The following is a 19,662-nucleotide window of genomic DNA, read 5'->3' as shown; positions in this document are numbered from 1 at the left end:
GCTTGGACCTTAACAGGATCCATTTGTATAGACGAGGGAGAAAAAATAAAACCCAAAAAAGAGACCTTCTGAACTCCGAATAGGCACTTAGACCCCTTCACAAACAAAGCATTATCACGAAGGATCTGGAACACCATCCTGACCTGCTTCACATGAGACTCCCAATCATCGGAAAAAATCAAAATATCATCCAAATATACGACCATGAATTTATCAAGATAATTGCGGAAAATATCATGCATGAAAGACTGGAACACAGATGGAGCATTAGAGAGCCCAAATGGCATCACAAGGTATTCAAAATGGCCTTTGGGCGTATTAAATGCAGTTTTCCATTCGTCACCCTGTTTAATACGAACAAGATTATATGCCCCTCGGAGGTCAATCTTAGTAAACCAACTAGCCCCCTTAATCTGAGCAGACAAATCAGTAAGCAAAGGCAAGGGGTATTGGAATTTGACCGTGATCTTATTAAGAAGACGATTATCAATACAGGGTCTCAAGGAGCCATCCTTCTTAGCAACAAAAAAAAAAACCTGCTCCCAATTGGTGACGAAAAGGGCCGAATATTCCCCTCTCCAAAGACTCCTTAACATAACTCCGCATGGCGGCATGCTCTGGTACAGACAGATTGAAAAGTCGACCCTTAGGGAACTTGCAACCAGGAATCAAGTTAATAGCACAATCACAGTCCCGGTGCGGTGGAAGGGAACTGGACTTGGGCTCATCAAATACATCCTGGAAATCCGACAAAAACTCAGCGACCTCAGAAGAGGGGGAAGAGGAAATTGACATCAAAGGAATGTCACTATGTACCCCTTGACAACCCCAACTAGTCACAGACATAGTTTTCCAATCCAGCACCGGATTACGTTCCTGTAACCATGGAAAACCCAGTACAACAACATCATGCAGGTTATGCAACACCAGAAAACGGCAATCTTCCTGATGTGCTGGAGCCATGTACATAGTCATCTGCGTCCAGTACTGAGGTTTATCCTTGGCCAAGGGTGTAGCATCAATACCCCTCAAAGGAATAGGGCTTTGCAAAGGCTGCAAGGAAAAACCACAGCGCCTGGCGAATTCTAAGTCCATTAAGTTCAGGGCAGCGCCTGAATCCACAAATGCCATGACAGAAAATGACGACAATGAGCAAATCAGGGTCACAGATAAGAGAAATTTAGGCTGTATAGTACTAATGGTAACAGACCTAGCGACTCTCTTAGTACGCTTAGGGCAATCAGAGATAACATGAGCCGAATCACCACAGTAAAAACACAGCCTATTCTGACGTCTGAATTCCTGCCGTTCTGTTCTAGTCAAAATCCTATCACATTGCATAGGTTCAGGACTTTGCTCAGAGGACACTGCCATATGGTGCACAGCTTTGCGCTCGCGCAGACGCCGATCAATCTGAATGGCTAGAGACATAGATTCGCTCAAACCGGCAGGCGTAGGAAAGCCCACCATAACATCTTTAAGGGCTTCAGAAAGACCTTTTCTGAAAATAGCAGCCAGAGCCTCCTCATTCCATTTTGTGAGCACAGACCATTTTCTAAATTTCTGGCAGTATAATTCTGCCGCTTCCTGACCTTGACACAAGGCCAACAGGGTTTTTTCTGCATGATCCACAGAATTAGGTTCGTCAAACAATAATCCGAGCGCTTGAAAAAATGCGTCTACATTCAATAATGCCGGATCCCCTGTTTCAAGAGAAAAAGCCCAGTTTTGAGGGTCACCACGCAGCAAGGATATGATGATTTTTACTTGCTGAATGGGATCACCAGAAGAACGGGGTTTCAAACCAAAAAACAATTTGCAGTTATTTTTAAAGTTCAAAAACTTGGATCTGTCTCCAAAAAACAAATCAGGAGTAAGAATTCTAGGCTCTAAAGCCGGAGTCTGGACAACATAATCTTGGATATTCTGTACTCTTGCAGCAAGTTGATCCACACGAGAAAACAAACCCTGAACATCCATGCCAGAGCATATATCCTGAACCACCCAGATATCAAGAGGAAAAAAGAGACAAACTAGAGCACAGAAAAGAAATGGTTCAGAACTTTCTTTTCCTTCTTTTGAGCTGCATTTAATTCATTTTTGGCCACTTGTACTGTTATGACGCAGTGGTTTAGGAGCAACATGGAACGAGCTCTGAAGGAAGTGGTAACTGTACTGACCGCAGTCCCTAAGCTCAACACAACACTAGAAGTAGCCGTGGAATGCTCTTAACTCTACCTAGGCATCTCGTCACAGCCTAAGAGTTAACTACCCCTAAAGATAGAAGCAGGAAAGCTATCTTGCCTCAGAGAAAATCCCCAAAGGATAGATTAGCCCCCCACAAATAATGACTGTGAGTGGAGAGGGAAAAGACATACACAGAATGAAACCAGGATGAGCACAGGAGGCCAGTCTAGCTTGATAGATAGGACAGGATGGAATACTGTGTGGTCAGTATAAAACACTACAAAAATCCACGCAGAGTTTACAAAAAATCTCCACACCTGACTAAAGGTGTGGAGGGTAAGTCTGCTTCCCAGAGCTTCCAGCAAGACAGAATTAATTCATACTGATAAGCTGGACAAACATAGAAAGCACTGAACGGATAAGTCCACAATCTGTGAACAGAACAGAGCAAGTAAGAACTTAGCTTTGCTGAACTGGTCAGGAAAACAGGGAAATCCAAAGAGATGTGAATCCAACCAGAAACCATTTACAAGTGGCACTGGCTGAAGGAACAGCCAGGCCTAAATAGCCGAGCAGAAGAGAAGATAAGTGAAGGCAGCTGATGACAGCTAACTCCAAGGAGCAGCCATACCACTTGAAACCACAAGAGGGAGCCCAAGAGCAGAACTCACAAAAGTGCCACTTACAACCACCGGAGGGAGCCCAAGAGCGGAATTCACAACAGGTGGCGTCTGGCAGTAGCAGCTGACTCCCAATGGGACAGAACACTAACGAGAGGTGCAGGCTAGTACTGTAGATATAATGTCTGGCTCATTTGATGTGTAGACAGGCAATACTGGCTGTTACGGAACCCCACTGCACCCAGAATATGTTGTGCAGATTTATGTATGTATAAAAGTTCCAGGTGAGATGCATGTTCCTAATGCATCAGCCCACAGGCTGCGCCCCTGGGCAGAGAGGACAAGATATTCCCCTTTTGACCTTCCCCACCTTTGTAATTCCCACAGTAAATATCGGCAGGCTCCGGCCACCTGCGGCTATTGTAATGTATGTCTGGCCTGCCACTTTTCAGTTGGCCCGCCCTCTGTATCTGTGTGATATATTCTGTGTCCTGTGAGTAAAGTGTTGTCATACGTGGAGATGCAGTGATCTTTTATATGCGCCCATGTAACCAAGCAATTCCAGCCAGGGTCCTTCATTCAGACTCCAACCAAAGCAGAGTGGACCTCCTGAAACACGGAGTGGTACTGAAAGAGGTACCCCAGCACGGCAGACCCCGTAACACTGGAGGGCACAGGTGATGTACAGGTGGGCATGTTTGACACTCTGGCAGGCAGGCAGGCATGGCTGACACTCAGGCAGGTGGGCACAGTTCAGGCTGGTACACAGGCAGGTACAAGTGGGGAACAGGGATGGGTACTAACCAGTTCAGACTGGACGGACACAAACAGTTTTGTGAAGGACCAGGACACAGGCAGATTCGAGTGGGATACAGGGATGGGTAGGACCCAGTTCAGACTAGACAGGCAGGAACAGTTTTTGTAAGTATTGGGACACAGGCAGATATGACTGGAATACAGGGAGGGGTAGGACCCAGTACAGACTGGACAGACAAGGAGCCGCAGGTGTGGAAAAGATGCAGAGCCAAAGGTGCGGAACAGAACAGACAGGACCAGACTCACACAGGTACTTACAATGAAGTAGCAAGTGTACATAAGTCCACCACCTGGGCCGTGGGGTACTCGGTACCGGGTTCGGTACTCACAGGGAGATGTCACGGTGGAGACGACCCGAACAGTGGCCCTGGGCACCCATGTTAAAGGGAATGTCCTGAAAGGGGTTTTGAATAAAGTTCATGTTCATGACGCCACCTGTGGTATTCGGTCAGTGAGGACTGAAGCTGCTTAAAGGGGTCCACTGGGGTGATGTTAAGGCAGCTGAGATGGTATAACTTGAAGTATGTCCCCAGGGCTCCCGGTGTGTGGGTGAAGATGGTGAATGGTGCAGTAAAGAACGAGGACACAGGTTTTCAGTCTCTTTACCTGGTTTACTGGAGACTTCAGGTATCCACAGTCCAGGGCACCAGATCACAGGTATAGGCAGGGTCCGGCCGGCTTGGAAGCAAGTTCAGAGTCCCCTCTACCAGGTGGAGATTAAAGCCTTCCTCATAGCGCGGTAGTAATGTAGTCCCTTACTGCTTTTTGGCTTCTAGCAACGTCCTCGCTGTTCCTCTCTGTCCTCCATAAAGGTGGGACACGAACCCGTATGACAAGTGGCTCGAACCTTTTCATAGGGTCTCTATCTCTATCACGACCCGGGCTCTATGCGCCACTGTATCTCCTGGGTATTAGAGTGAAGAGATTACATACAGTCCAGCTATCCTGCCGGTTTCTGCTGTGCCCCTAGAGTCTGACACAACCTTGGTCTTCCGGCCACCGGCATCTGTGCTCCGCCAGGGAGGCAGCCCAGTCACAGCTGTCCTCCTCAGGTGTCACTCTCCTGTGCTCTGCTCTCCTGCACCGTCTCCACAAACTGTTATTTCCTTCGGTATGTCACTATCCAGGAGCTGCAGCACCTCTGGCCGCACGGCCCCTCACACATCTTCCTGCCTCAGACTGCTCCAGTCTGCTGTCCAGCACTAACTGTCTGACTTTCCTTCCAGACCAGACTTCATATATAGGGGAGCCACCCATAAGCAGGATCAGAGTTCCCCCTTCTGGCCTGGAGTGTGACCTGTTGCATGTTTGTGTTTACCTGAGAGAAGAGATCTTCCCCTGCTTCCAAGCGTGACATTATTACTATTATTATTATTATTATTATTATTATTATTATGTATTTCTATATCGCACCATTAATTCCATGGTGCTGTACATGTGAAAAGGAGTTACATACAGGGTTTATAGATATCGTTAACAGTAAACAAATTCACAATGACAGACTGGTACAGAGGGGAGAGGAAAGCAATGCCACTGTACCAACCAGGACCCTGGGGTGTTACATACACAAAGATCACTAACGTTGTGCAGAGACAACAGTGATAGGTGCTGACAATAGAGATAGGTGCTGGTCCAGATACTGCAGGTTTTTGAGATAAGTGACAATACAGATCCTGATAGAAGGAATAGAAGCTGGTTCAGACAGGGACAGGGACAGACACAACAGGTTAAGGAAGGATCCAGACTAGGATATAAGCAGTTACAGGGATAGGTCTTAATTCAGACAAGAACAGACACAGGATCAAGTTCAGATTTCAGGATTCAGACCTGGGTACTCAGCCCCCCAGAGTGGCGGAGACAAGACAGGTCAGGTACAGGTAAAAACTCAGGGTACAGGCCTGGGTATCCAGCCCCCAGGATGACAGAAACAGGATAGGACCTGGCAATTCAGTTGATAAAACACAGACCGAAAGAGAATGTTGCGCAGGCATCTTCCCATTGGTGGAGATGCCTTAAGTACCAGGTGCCTCTTAGGCTACTTTCACACATCAGGTTTTTTCATTCCGACCCATTACGGCTATCTTTAGAAAAAACAGAACCGGCGAAATTAAAAACCGGAACCGTTTTTTCCCCATTGACTTGTATTAGTGCCGGATTGCGCCGCATGGCCCACCATTCCTTCCTGTTTTTTCCGGATCCGGCGAAAATTTCAATTCTGGCATCTGGAAAAATAGTCTACAGTAAAGTTTTTTGTCTGCAGAGAAAAAGCCGGCGTTTCCGGATTTTTGCTACAATGCATGTCTATGGACGCCGGAATGCCCCGGATCCGGAAAAAGCCTGATCCGGCGACCTGATCTGGCTTTTTGATTTGAGCATGCTCAGAACCTATTGGCCTGCCCCTAGGACACATACAGTGGGGCAAAAAAGTATTTAGTCAGTCAGCAATAGTGCAAGTTCCACCACTTAAAAAGATGAGATGCGTCTGTAATTTACATCATAGGTAGACCTCAACTATGGGAGACAAACTGAGAAAAAAAAATCCAGAAAATCACATTGTCTATTTTTTTAACAATTTATTTGCATATTATGGTGGAAAATAAGTATTTGGTCAGAAACAAACAATCAAGATTTCTTGCTCTCACAGACCTGTAACTTCTTCTTTAAGAGTCTCCTATTTCCTCCACTCATTACCTGTAGTAATGGCACCTGTTTAAACTTGTTATCAGTATAAAAAGACACCTGTGCACACCCTCAAACAGTCTGACTCCAAACTCCACTATGGTGAAGACCAAAGAGCTGTCAAAGGACACCAGAAACAAAATTGTAGCCCTGCACCAGGCTGGGAAGACTGAATCTGCAATAGCCAACCAGCTTGGAGTGAAGAAATCAACAGTGGGAGCAATAATTAGAAAATGGAAGACATACAAGACCACTGATAATCTCCCTCGATCTGGGGCTCCACGCAAAATCCCACCCCGTGGGGTCAGAATGATCACAAGAATGGTGAGCAAAAATCCCAGAACCACGCGGGGGGACCTAGTGAATGAACTGCAGAGAGCTGGGACCAATGTAACAAGGCCTACCATAAGTAACACACTACGCCACCATGGATTCAGATCCTGCAGTGCCAGACGTGTCCCACTGCTTAAGCCAGTACATGTCCGGGCCCGTCTGAAGTTTGCTAGAGAGCATTTGGATGATCCAGAGGAGTTTTGGGAGAATGTCCTATGGTCTGATGAAACCAAACTGGAACTGTTTGGTAGAAACACAACTTGTCGTGTTTGGAGGAAAAAGAATACTGAGTTGCATCCATCAAACACCATACCTACTGTAAAGCATGATGGTGGAAACATCATGCTTTGGGGCTGTTTCTCTGCAAAGGGGCCAGGACGACTGATCCGGGTACATGAAAGAATGAATGGGGCCATGTATCGTGAGATTTTGAGTGCAAACCTCCTTCCATCAGCAAGGGCATTGAAGATGAAACGTGGCTGGGTCTTTCAACATGACAATGATCCAAAGCACACCGCCAGGGCAACGAAGGTGTGGCTTCGTAAGAAGCGTTTCAAGGTCCTGGAGTGGCCTAGCCAGTCTCCAGATCTCAACCCTATAGAAAACCTTTGGAGGGAGTTGAAAGTCCGTGTTGCCAAGCGAAAAGCCAAAAACATCACTGCTCTAGAGGAGATCTGCATGGAGGAATGGGCCAACATACCAACAACAGTGTGTGGCAACCTTGTGAAGACTTAGGCTATATTCACACTTAGCGGTTTTTACCGCGGAACCGCCGCGATTTTGATGCTGCGGGTCCGCAGCAGTTTCCATAGCGTTTACAGTAACATGTAAACCCTATGGAAACCGCAAACCGCTGTGCACATGCTGCGGGAAAAACCGCGCGGGAACGCAGCGGTTTACAACCCGCAGCATGTCACTTCTTTGTGCAGAATCGCTGCGATTCTGCACCCATAGGAATACATTGAACCGCTTACTTCCCGCATGGGGCTGTGCCCACGTTGCGGGAAGTAAGCGGATAATGTGCGGGTGGTACCCGGGGTGGAGGAGAGGAGACTCTCCTCCAGGCCCTGGGAACCATATTTGGGGTTAAAAAATAAAAAATCTGGTTATTCTCACCCTCTGATGTCCGGAGCTCCTGGGCGCTGCACGCGGCTGTCCGGTCAGAGTTGCTGTGCGACCAGGACCTGCGGTGACGTCGCGGTCACATGACCGTGACGTCACGAAGGGTCCTTCTCGCACAGCATCTCTGGAACCGGACCGCCGGGTGCAGCGCCGAGGGATCGGGACGTCAGAGGGTGAGTATAACCAATTTTTATTATTTTTAACATTACTGTTGATGCTGCATATTGCTGCATATGCAGCATCAATAGTATAGGCGGAAACCCGCAGCGGAAAACGCGGAACAAACCGCGATAAATCTGCAGGGAGAACCGCAGTTGTTTTGCCCTGCAGATTTATCAAATCCGCTGCGGGAAAACCCGCAGAGGGACGCCGCAAGGTGTGAACATAGCCTTACAGAAAACGTTTGACCTCTGTCATTGCCAACAAAGGATATATTACAAAGTATTGAGATGAAATTTTGTTTCTGACCAAATACTTATTTTCCACCATAATATGCAAATAAATTGTTAAAAAAACAGACAATGTGATTTTCTGGATTTTTTTTTCTCAGTTTGTCTCCCATAGTTGGGTCTACCTATGATGTAAATTACAGACGCCTCTCATCTTTTTAAGTGGTGGAACTTGCACTACTGCTGACTGACTAAATACTTTTTTGCCCCACTGTGTATAAACAATGCCAGTGAGGCCCTCACTCATTTCCAGCCATAGAGAGCCTGCCAGCCAGAGAGCCAAGAGCCTGCCTGCAAAGAGCCTGCCAGCAGACAGCCTAGCCTGCCTGCCAAGAGCCTGCCAGCAGAGAGCCAAGAGCCTGCCAGCAGAGAGCCTAGCCTGCCAGCCAGAGAGCCAAGAGCCTGCCAGCAGAGAGCCTAGCCTGCCAGCCAGAGAGCCAAGAGCATGCCATCCAGAGAGCCAAAAGCCTGCCAGCAGAGAGCCTAGCCTGCCAGCCAGAGAGCCAAGAGCCTGCCAGCAGAGAGCCTAGACTGCCAGCAGAGAGCCAAGAGCCTGCCTGCCAATTGCCTGCCAGCAGAGAGCCAAGAGCCTGCCTGCCAGTCGCCTGCCAGCAGAGAGCCAAGAGCCTGCCTGCCAAGAGCCTGCCAGCAGAGAGCCTAGCCTGCCAGCCAGAGAGCCAAGAGCCTGCCAGCAGATAGCCTAGCCTGCCAGCCAGAGAGCCAAGAGCCTGCCATCCAGAGAGCCAAAAGCCTGCCATCAGAGAGCCTAGCCTGCCAGCCAGAGCCTGCCAGCAGAGAGCCTAGACTGCCAGCAGAGAGCCAAGAGCCTGCCTGCCAAGAGCCTGCAAGCCAGAGAGCCAAGAGCCTGCCTGCCAAGAGCCTGCCAGCAGAGAGCCTAGCCTACCAGCCAGAGAGCCAAGAACCTGCCAGAAGAGAGCCTAGCCTACCAGCCAGAGAGCCAAGAGCCAGCCAGCAGAGAGCCTAGCCTGCCAGCCAAAGAGCATCTCAGCCATCAGCCAGCCATCAGCCATGTCTTCTTCTGGGAGCCCACCCCAACGTCGGCAGTGCACTGAGGTAAATAAAAGTTCTGTTTTTAGTGAATATTTTTTATCTATCCCATATCTATCTATCTATCTATCTATCTATCTATCTATCTATCTATCTATCTATCTATCTATCTATCTTATTAATTAATATATTTATCAATCTCTCATTTTTGTAGGAAGATGCAGGAGAAGAGGTGTTTCCAGAAGAAGACCGAAGGGTTGGAGAGAGACCTGGAGTGGGATCGCAATTGGTAAGTTTCTTGCATGCATTGCGGAACCACAACCTCACACTACACCCAACACATAAAAACAAAAGATCCTTACAGAAAGAACACTGCACACAACACATACAAACTGATCATTATAGACATCACACAACATACAACACAAACAAAATGATCATTATAGATATCACACTGCACACAACACATAAAAAGGCAACATACAAGCACATAATTTTTTTTATTTTTCTTTCCCATAGTCTTCTGATTCTGGTGCTCGATCCAGAGTTTCTCACAGCGGCTGTGACGATCCATGTTTGGATCTGTGGCAGATCTGGTTTCCTTCAGATTAAAACCTTTTTTCCTTTCTGGTCATTGGGGGTTAATGCAGTTTTCTCTCCCCCGGTGGCCGATGGTGTTATTGCATTGCTGCTGGGTCAGCTGATGTTTGTGACCACTTCCACCATTTTTTATAAGGTCACCTGGTGCTTCAGCTGACTGTTGGTTATACAGGTCCTTTGGATACCAACCTTGCTGGAATAGGAGCTTGCTGAGTGCTGTTGTTCTACAGTTAAATACTCATTCCTAGTGCCTTACTCTGCTGTGCGGTGCATTGCAGCAGAGAAAGCGAAGTGTGGTGTTATTGTTTCTTTGTCCCTTTGTAGTTTGTGCATTCACCTTTTGGTATCCTGTTCCCCTTACTCTCATATTGTTTATTCCTGTTTATTTGCTTTGTGTTGCTGTTTACACTGTTCACCTCCTGGGGTGGAGGTTGGGGGTTAAGTTCAGGGTTTAACAGGAGACAGGGACAAGTCTGTTACTTGGGCCTCACTACCTTCAAGGGTACCCCCAAGTTAAGGAAAGACAGGGCTTCCCCTAGCCTGAGGGGCAGTTCAGGGGCCCAGATTCCTCATCTCTTGTTTTCCTATTTCTGCCTCGTGACAGCGGCTCCCAGGGTCGTCGGCGTGAGACTAAGGGCGGTCGTCATCGTGTAAGCACCTTTTTTTTTTTCTGTTATTTTAAACTTTATATTGTTGTGAATCTATTTTTTTTTTCTCCTTTTTTTTAACAGGCTTCACAGCGTGCTCTTGAGTCAGACGGTGAAGAGATCAGGCTAAATATTGACTTCCTCATCAATCTGATCTGAGAGAGGGAGCCGCTGTGGAACATGGCTGACCGCCGCCACGCTGATGTCATTGTGACCCGTCGGCTCGGGGAGCAAGCCTGCGAACAGCTTGTAGACAACTGGGAGGACCTCGATGTTCGGGCCCAGAATCAAGAATGTAAGTATACACAGTTCAGTTGATGGATTTAAAGTGTTGTATCCTAACCAATTTGTGTTTTCCCTTTTTTTTCAGGTGAGAGGATTGTCAAGCGGTGGCGGTTGATCAGGGACCGCTTCACAAAGGAGTTCAACAAAGAGATGCGGGCCACGAGAGGAACTGGAGGACGCAGGAGCAAATATAAATATGCCCAAGCCCTGTCGTTCCTCAGGTCAACGATGGTGAGCCGAAGGTAAATATTACCCACCACATTTAATAACCAATGTTTTACATGTCTAACCCTCTTTTGCTGTTTCAGCCAGAGCCATGCAATATCAATATATTAATTATATATTTTTTTCTTTGTTCCACAGCACCGTCGGCAGCACTCCAGAGCCTGTAGCAGAGTTGCACCCTTCTGCGGCGATCCCTCAGGAGTCCAACACCGCGGGGCACTTCGACAGTCCCGGCCCCTCTGCACCTTCCCAGCCTTCCCTCGCATCTGATCCCTCGGTCCCATCCACCAGCGCTGGAGCATCCTGGCCGGTTGCATTGCATGAATCTGCTGGTGAGGATATAGCTTTTCCTTTACCCCACCCCTCTACACCTGTAGCTTCATGGCGGCAGCGGCAGAGGGGTCAGGTACAGAGCTATGCGCCCAAGTTCTTGCACCTGAATGCATCCTTCCAGAACTGTCTGAAAGTTTTGTCTGAGCAAATGGCTGCAGGTTTCAATTTGGTAAATAAAAGCATTCTCGAGTTGCATACACTTCTGCTACAGATGCATTCAGAAGCAAGTCAATCACCGAACCACACTTTTTTCTGGTCGGTACTCGATCGCATGGATAAGCTTTCTCCTGAACAGCAGATGCAAGTAATGCAATCGTGCCAGTCTACTCTAGCGCTTGTTACCTCTCAAGCCACAACACCTGCCCCCCACCTGCACCTGCCCCCCCTCCAGCCACTTTCCCTCACTCCAGTCACTACCATCATCCTGTCCAGTATCAGCATCCTGCCCCTGCCCCGTACCATCATTCTACCCATACCCCGTCCCAGCATCCTGACCCATACCCACATCCTTCTCGTGCCCTGTCCCAGCATCCTGACCCATACCAACATCCCTTCCCATACCAGTTCCCAACAACATCTTCCACACCTCCTCTCCCTGCCCACTACCACCAGTCTCCTTCACCCATCATGTCACTTTCCCAACCATCTTCTCCACCCATTACCTCTTCTGCCTCCCAATCCGTCAACTACACCCCTCCATCATTCCAAATACAACTCCCAGTTTCCTGTCCACCCGTTCATTTTCTTTCTCCACCCCTTCACCGCTACCTACTGATCCTTCACCACCACCACCACATTCCTCTCTCAACACTCCCACTGTCGAAGTGTCCCAATCTGACAGCCCCTCCAGCAATATCTCCACCCCAAATTATGCTAACGTATAAAAGTTATTTAAAAAAAATATCTTTAATAAAACTGTTTTGGTAAAGGAAAATATGTATTTTATTTATAAGGTATAGTAATACATTTAAGAATGTGGTTAGAGGTTAAATACTTCAAACAGGTACATAACTTGGGTAAAAGAAGGTAAAATACTTTGGGTGCAAACCAAACAGGTACAAAACTTTGGTAATATAAGGTTAAAGGTTAAATACTTTGGGGGCAACACAAACAGGTACACAACTTGGCTACAATAAGGTAAAATACCGTTAACAAGGTCCAAGAAAAATTGTTCAAACTCTCTCATTCTGCCTGTCTACTCTTCCTTCAGGTGAAATAAAATATACTGCGAATTGGTCCCTCATTCAGGAAACTGCCACAGAACTTCTATACGTAATGTTGTTATAATCAGCGAACGTGGCTTCTTCAGAGTGGTCTTCAATGGAAATATGTTCCTTGCATATCACATAATTGTGCAGGACAACACACAATTTCACCACCTCGTCAACAGTGTCAGTCTTCAAGTTTATAGCTGTCAATAGAACTCGCCATTTGGCGGTCAAAATCCCAAAAGCACACTCCACGATTCTCTGTGCTCGTGTGAGGCGGTAGTTAAAAATTCTTTTGGTTTGTGTTAACCCACTGGAGTAGGGTTTCAGCAGGTGCTCCAATAGTTGGAACGCTTCACCCCCAACACAAACAAAAGGCATTGGTGGCCCAGAGGTTTGAGGCAGTGGTCTTGGGGGGGGGGGGTAATTGGAAGGTGTTTCCATACAGATGACGCCCCATTGCAGACAGTTTGAAAACTTGGGAATCATTGGAGCGGCCATATGCCCCAATATTCACCGCTATAAATTTGTACTCCGCATCGGCGATGGCCATCAGCACAATTTTTTATAGTTGAAATATTCTTTGCCAGAACCAGCCGGTTTCACGATGCGGATATGTTTCCCGTGCACTGTGCCCACGCAATTGGGAAACTAACACACTTGCTGGAATTTCTCGGCTACTTCCAACCAACTCTCCATTGTGGGATGTTGTATAAATTCACCGTGCAAAGAGTGAACAGTGCACCCCAACAGTGCATGGCAGGTGTGCTTGACAATTCCAGAGATGGTGGAAATCCCAAGTCTGAACTGGAAATGTAGTGACGAAAGGGATTCTCCAGTTGCAAGGAATAATAGCAAGGCAAACATTATTACAAAATACCAGCAATAACATTACTGTTATAAGGCAGCATTAAACAGTAGAAGAAACAATAAAAAAGATCACTAAAACTATTCTAAAAAAAAATTACCAGCAACAACATTAAAGTGTGCTTTACAGGATGAGATACAATAAAAAAAGGCTTACTGAAGAGTGACCATCAGACGCTCCGCTGGTGAAATGGAGAATCAGCAATACGTATCACTCCTTCGGATGAGATGTTCAATTCGTTCCACCAATAGATCGAAGTTCTCAGCTTTCATGCGCACATATGAGAAAAATTTCTCTGGGTCTCCTCGTAGCTCCATGTACAGTGTAGAAAGCACCCCACATTCTCTGTGCAGTGATGGGGTGGATCCACAAACGCCGTCGGCGCAAACACATGATGCATTGTCTCTCTCGCTCCTTCTCCAGAACAATTGTTTTCAAGCGATTCGCCTCCACAGTGAAATCCATTGATCTTCAGAATATTCGCAATAACGACATCCATCTTGCTCTCCAAACACTTGCTCCTCTACAACCTGTCGCAGATGGGCTGTAGGAAGACTGTATATATAGTTTTCAGGGGGCCAATCACATTTTGGAGCCTCCCAGAGGTATTTTTAAAAACCGGATGAAAAAGAAGAAATGAATGCCAACCGTATGGAACGGATCTGGTTTACTGTCAGATCCGGGTATCGGATCCGGCAAAAAAACGGATCCGTTCCATACGGTTTTCACAAATTATGCCGGATCCGGCTCTGCGGTGTGACACCGGAATCTGCAAGGCGCCAGAAAACTGTTGTGTGAAAGTAGCATTAGCCATAGTCTGGGGACACATTAGTAAGGTGCACACTGTCTCTTTAAGAATCAGGAAGGAAAGGTGCGGCCGACCTAAGCATACAGCCAGGAAGTATGCACACAGCAAACAGATTACAGATGGTTTACAGCATGTGCAGTTCCCCAGGGTCCTGGTCGTTGCAGTAATATCATTCTCCTCTAGGGGGGAGTGAGGTTACGTTTGGAGGCAATGAAGGAGATCTCTTTACCAGGTATCACAAACATAAAACACATTTCATACTCCTGTCCACCAGGGGGAGCTATGCTCCTATTTATTAGGGCACTCTTCACACTTAGGTAAAACTGGTGGCCTGGAGAGGAAGTTAGGCAGTTGCTGTCTGAGCTTTACTCAGGTAGTTGGTCCCTGACAGGGGTGGGAGCCTGTCAGAGATCTAGATAGAAGGGCACGGAGCTGTACCTGCCCTAACTGCGGCAGTTCCTAAGAACGGACACCAAAGCGAACTGTATTGTAGAGAGGGTGAATAAGTCATAGCAAAAGGAGTGGATACAGAAGGAGTTCTGCCCTGCACAGGCTGCCTCCTTCTGAGGCGCAGGATCCCTGTAGTGGAACACCAAGGGAGCAACAGTTCTTTATGCCTTGCTCCAGAGACCGGCAGGACAGCTAATTTCACGTTACTGATCCGCCCCTACACCCAGGAGGCAAGGTGGCACCCACGAGAGGCTGGGGCATGATAGAGTCCCTGTAAAATGCCTCAAGCCACCGGTCATACGGGTTTGTCCTATCCATCTTGGGGACAGAGAGAGACACAACATCTACAACATCTGTGAGGACCTTATGAGATGCTTAGCAATAAGGTACAACAACACACGGCGCTCGAGGAAGGCTACTGATTTCCACCTGGATAAGGGAGCTCTGGACTTGCCTCCAAACCAGCCGAACTCTGCCTACCCTGTGGTCTGGTGCTCTGGACTGTGGATGCTGAAACCTACAGTAAAAGGTAAAGAGACTGCAACCTTGTGTCCTCGTTCTTCACCGCACCTCTCACCATTCACCATCTACACGCTGGGAAGCCCTGGGGATACACTTCACCTGTGGGAAGGTATACCATCTAGCTGCAATAACATCACCCCAGCGGACCCCTTAAAGCAGCGTCGGTCACCCTGACAGAATACCACAGGTGGCGTCACGAACATTCCCCTTTAAAGACCTTTCCCTTTCACACGGACATCCCTAGGGCCACGGACCGGGTCAGCCACCGTGACATCCCCCCTGTGAACCGAAGGACCCGGTACCGAGTTCCCGTAGCCCTTGGGAGCGCTCCACATACAGCAAGCAGAGGACAAAATTCACTGCATGGCCAGATGTGGTGAGCAAGTCAATGTATGTGCCTGGTCTGGGATGGGAAGCCATGCAGTGATGCCGACAGGGATAATATATAGAGCACTAATGTTAGATAAATATTAGTAAAGTAACACAGGTAGTTGACTGGTCAATTGACCCACAGTAGAACATTTTATAATGGACCACAAGCAGTCAGCCATGGGTCATGCATAAAGTTTCATAGTCTGGGCCAGAATTTAGTGCTTTGAATTTAAGTTTAAATTAAGATGCGGAGGATGAGGGAGCGATGTAAGGATTCTTTGCTGGGAGCCCTGATACGTCATGTAACAGCTCAAACTGCTTTTTTGTTCAGCCACATTCAGATGGCACAAATATCAGCTTGTTAGACCACAAATGTTATAGGGAGCCTTACTGCTGCATTCAACACGCTTGAAGAAGACCCAAATTGGAGTGCAAACATTTTAAAAATTATTACCACACACCACTAAAGTGGCATCAATTTCCCCATAGTAGAAATAGTATAATGGGCCTCTGACACACCTTCCACTAAAGGCAACCCACCAGATGCAGACCCAACTTGGAATTTACACATTACAAAAAATAATTGTCACATACCACAAAAGTAACATCAATTTCCATAGATTAGAAACAGTATAGTAGGCATCTGATACTGCTACTGGCCCCACTTGGAGTGTCGACATTTCAAAATATTGTCACACATTACTAAAGTGGCATCAATTTCCCCATAGTAGAAATAGTATAATAGGCCTCTGACAACCTCTTCCACCAGAGGCAACCCGCCAGATGTAGACCCAACTTGGAGTGTCCACATTACAAAAAAAATTGTCACACACTACAGAAGTAGCATCAATTTCCCCAGAGTAGAAATGGTATAATTGTGCAGCTTTATTACAACTTCTGTTACTGGATGGGTTACTCGCGACTCCCTTTCTTTGGCAGCCGCGCAGCGGTATTATTATTATTTATTGTTATAGCGCCTTTTATTCAATGGCACTTTGTGAAAAGGGGTATACATATTAAAAACAAGTACTATAACCTAATGAGTCGCCCGCCAGGGCCGAGGGGTACCCAGTACCTTGTCTGGTGTTCACAGGGGGATGTCCGTGGCCCTGGGCGCCCATGTAAAAGGGGAAATTGAATAAAGTTTATGTTCGTGATGCCAACTGTGGTATTTGGTCAGTGGGGACCGACGCTGCTTTAAGGGGTCCTCTGGGGTGATGTTATGGCAGCTAGCTGGTATAACTTCCCACAAGTGAAGTATATCCCCAGGGCTCCCGGTGTGTAGATGGAAGATGGTGAATGGCGCAGTAAAGAACGATGACACAGGTTTGCAGTCTCTTTACCTGGTTTACTGAAGACTTCAGGTAGCCACAGTCCAGAGTACCAGATCACAGAGCAGGCAGGGTCCGGCCGGCTTGGAAGCGAATCCAGAGTCCCCTTTACCAGGTGGAGTTAAAAGTCTTCCTCTAGCGCGGTGGTGTTGTAGTCCTTTACTGCCTATGGCTTCAGATAAGGTCCTCACAGTTCTTCTCTCTGTCCCCCATATAGGATAGGACAATACCTGCATGACAGGTAACTCAAGCATTTTTACAGGGACTCTAGCACGCCCCGGGCTCTATGTGTTACTGTTTCTCAGGTGTGTGTGGTGGACAGGTAACTTGCAGTTCAGCTGTCCTGCCGGTTTCTGATGTAAGTCCAAGAGTCTCTTACAACCTTGGTGGTCCGGCTACCGGTTATCTGCACTTTGCCAGAGAGACAGTCTGCTCGCTGCTGTCCTCCCCTTGGTGTCACTCTCCTGTGCTTTGCTCTCCTGCACGCTCACTGAACAATGTACGGCTTTCTGTATGTCTCTTTCTTTAAGAGCTGTAGTACTTCATACTACACGGCCCCTTCCTGCCTCAGACTGCTCCAGTCTGCTTCCTGGCACTTTCTGACCAACTTTCCCTCCAAAACCACAATATATATGCATATGCAGGGGAGTCACCTAGGAATAGGATCAAAAGCTCCCCCTTGTGGCCTGGAGTGTGAACATGTGTGTATGGTAGTTACCTGATAAAAGATATCCTTCATCGCTTCCAAAAGTAACATCACTCTCCCCATGAGGAAAGCAATGTTACTGTGACGACCAGGACCCTGGGGCACCACACTTACACAATAAAAGTCATTGACTGGTGCTGCAGGAGAGAGGACCCTGCCTGTTAGGGCTCACAGTTTATAAGGGCCAGATGAGGATTCAATAGATGCGCACCCCGATACAGTTGCCTTCTGCGGCAGAGCAGGGAGAATATATCTCCCTGCTCTGCCACCTGCTATGGGGCCCCTGAGCAGGCCGGGGGGCCCGGTGCCAGTAATGGGCCCCCCCCTCCGTCACCGCACTGATGAAGGAGCGCTGCGCTCCTTCTCCCATCATCCCCGTCAGCGACTGGCGTCACCGACAGCAGCGCTGACAGTGGGCGCGATGACGTCACCGCCCGCTGTCAGAAGATGAGCGGGAGGTCGGAGCACCGCTGAAACAAGGAGGAAGAGAGGTGAGTATTTTTAATAGTTTTTTTAATGGATGCTGCCTTATACTTCAGGATCTACTTATAGGGGGGCTGCCTTATACTTCAGGATCTGCCTATAGGGGGCTGCCTCATACTTTGGGATCTGCCTATAGGGGGGCTGCCTTTTACTTCAGGATCTGCCTATAGGGGGCTGCCTTATACTTCAGGATCTGCCTATAGGTGGGATGCCTTATACTTCAGGTTCTGCCTATAGGGGGCTGCGTTATACCTCAGGATCTGCCTTTAGGGGTGCTGCCTTATACTTCAGGATCTGCCTATCGGGCGGCTGCCTTATACTTCAGGATCTGCCTATAGGGGGGCTGACTTATACTTCAGAATCTGCCTATGGGGGTAATGCCTTTTACTACAGGATCTGCCTATATGGGTGCTGTCTTATACTACAGGCTCTGCCTATGGGGTTCTGCCTTATACTACAGGGTCTGCCTATGGGGTGCTGTCTTACACTACAGGGTCTGCCTGTGGGGATGCTGTCTTGTGCTATAGAATCTGCCTATGGGTGCTGCCTTGTGCTATAGAGTAGGCCTATGGGGAGTGCATTATACTATATGGAGTCCTATGGGGAGCACATTATACTATATGGAGTCCTATGGGGAGTGCATTACACTATATGGAGTCCTATGGGGAGTGCATTATACTATATGGAGGCTTATGGGGAGTACATTATACTATATGGAGACCTATGGGGAGTGCATTATACTATATTTAGGATGATCTGGTGCATTATACTATATGGAGGCCATCTAGTGGGCCATTGTTGTGAATTCTGCTTTTGGGCTCCCTCCGGTGGTTGTAGGTGGTAATGCAGTTGTCTCTGGGCTGCAGTCCTGGACAGGTGTATCTGCTGTTTGCAGTTCTGACTGGAGTATTTAGGTTTGCAGGACTCATTAGTCCTTTCCAGTTGTCAATGTTTCTTGGGAAGTGTTGGATCCCTGTCTGGCTTCTCCTGCTTAGCTGCCAATTCAGCAAAGATAAGTGTCTGTTTCTTTTTCTATGGCACACAAGCGGTGTGCTTGTTTTTTGATTGTATTCCTGCTCTGAGTTTAGTAGTCTCTGGAGTTGCAGATATACGTTCCACGTCTTTAGTTAGATGGAGGAATTTTTGTATTATCTGCTGTGGATATTTTTGGAAGGGTTTTAATACTGACCGCACAGAACTCTGTCCTATCCTTTCCTATTTTAGCTAGAGCGGCCTCTTGTGCTAAATCCTGTTTTCTGACTGTGTGTGTCTTTCCTCTCCTACTCACAGCCAATATTTGTGGGGGGCTGCCTATCCTTTGGGGTTCTGCTCTGAGGCAAGATAGTATTCCTATTTCCATCTTTAGGGGTATTTAGTCCTCCGGCTGTGACAAGGTGTCTAGGGCTTGTTAGGTACACCCCACGGCTACTTCTAGTTGCCGTGTTAAGATCAGGATTTGCGGTCAGTATAGTTACCACCTACTCCAGTGAAAGTTTTCATGCTGCTCCAAGGTCACCGGATCATAACAGGCCATCATACAGTGTGGAGATTACAGTGAAGGGGCCATAATACATTGTTGGAGCCATCAAACAGTTTGGGGGCTACTAAGG

The 19,662-nt window shown here is 47.5% G+C and overlaps 1 protein-coding gene and 1 long non-coding RNA gene across 2 annotated transcripts in view; both read left to right on the top strand.

Moving 5' to 3' along the window:
• Positions 1 to 19,662, top strand: part of LOC138680117 (serine protease ami-like) — a 151,287-nt gene that overhangs the window by 53,800 nt on the left and 77,825 nt on the right. The gene's annotated exons all lie outside the window — the stretch shown is intronic.
• On the top strand, positions 9,440 to 10,912 carry LOC138680133 (uncharacterized). The gene is made up of 3 exons (XR_011321616.1): positions 9,440 to 9,503; positions 10,546 to 10,756; positions 10,832 to 10,912. It is a non-coding gene; the product is annotated as an uncharacterized lncRNA (long non-coding RNA).

This window comes from Ranitomeya imitator, chromosome 1 (genome assembly GCF_032444005.1).
Source record: "Ranitomeya imitator isolate aRanImi1 chromosome 1, aRanImi1.pri, whole genome shotgun sequence".
NCBI lineage: Eukaryota > Metazoa > Chordata > Amphibia > Anura > Dendrobatidae > Ranitomeya > Ranitomeya imitator.
Note: the sequence above shows the minus strand (reverse complement) of the source record. Positions and strands in the feature narration are given on the sequence as shown.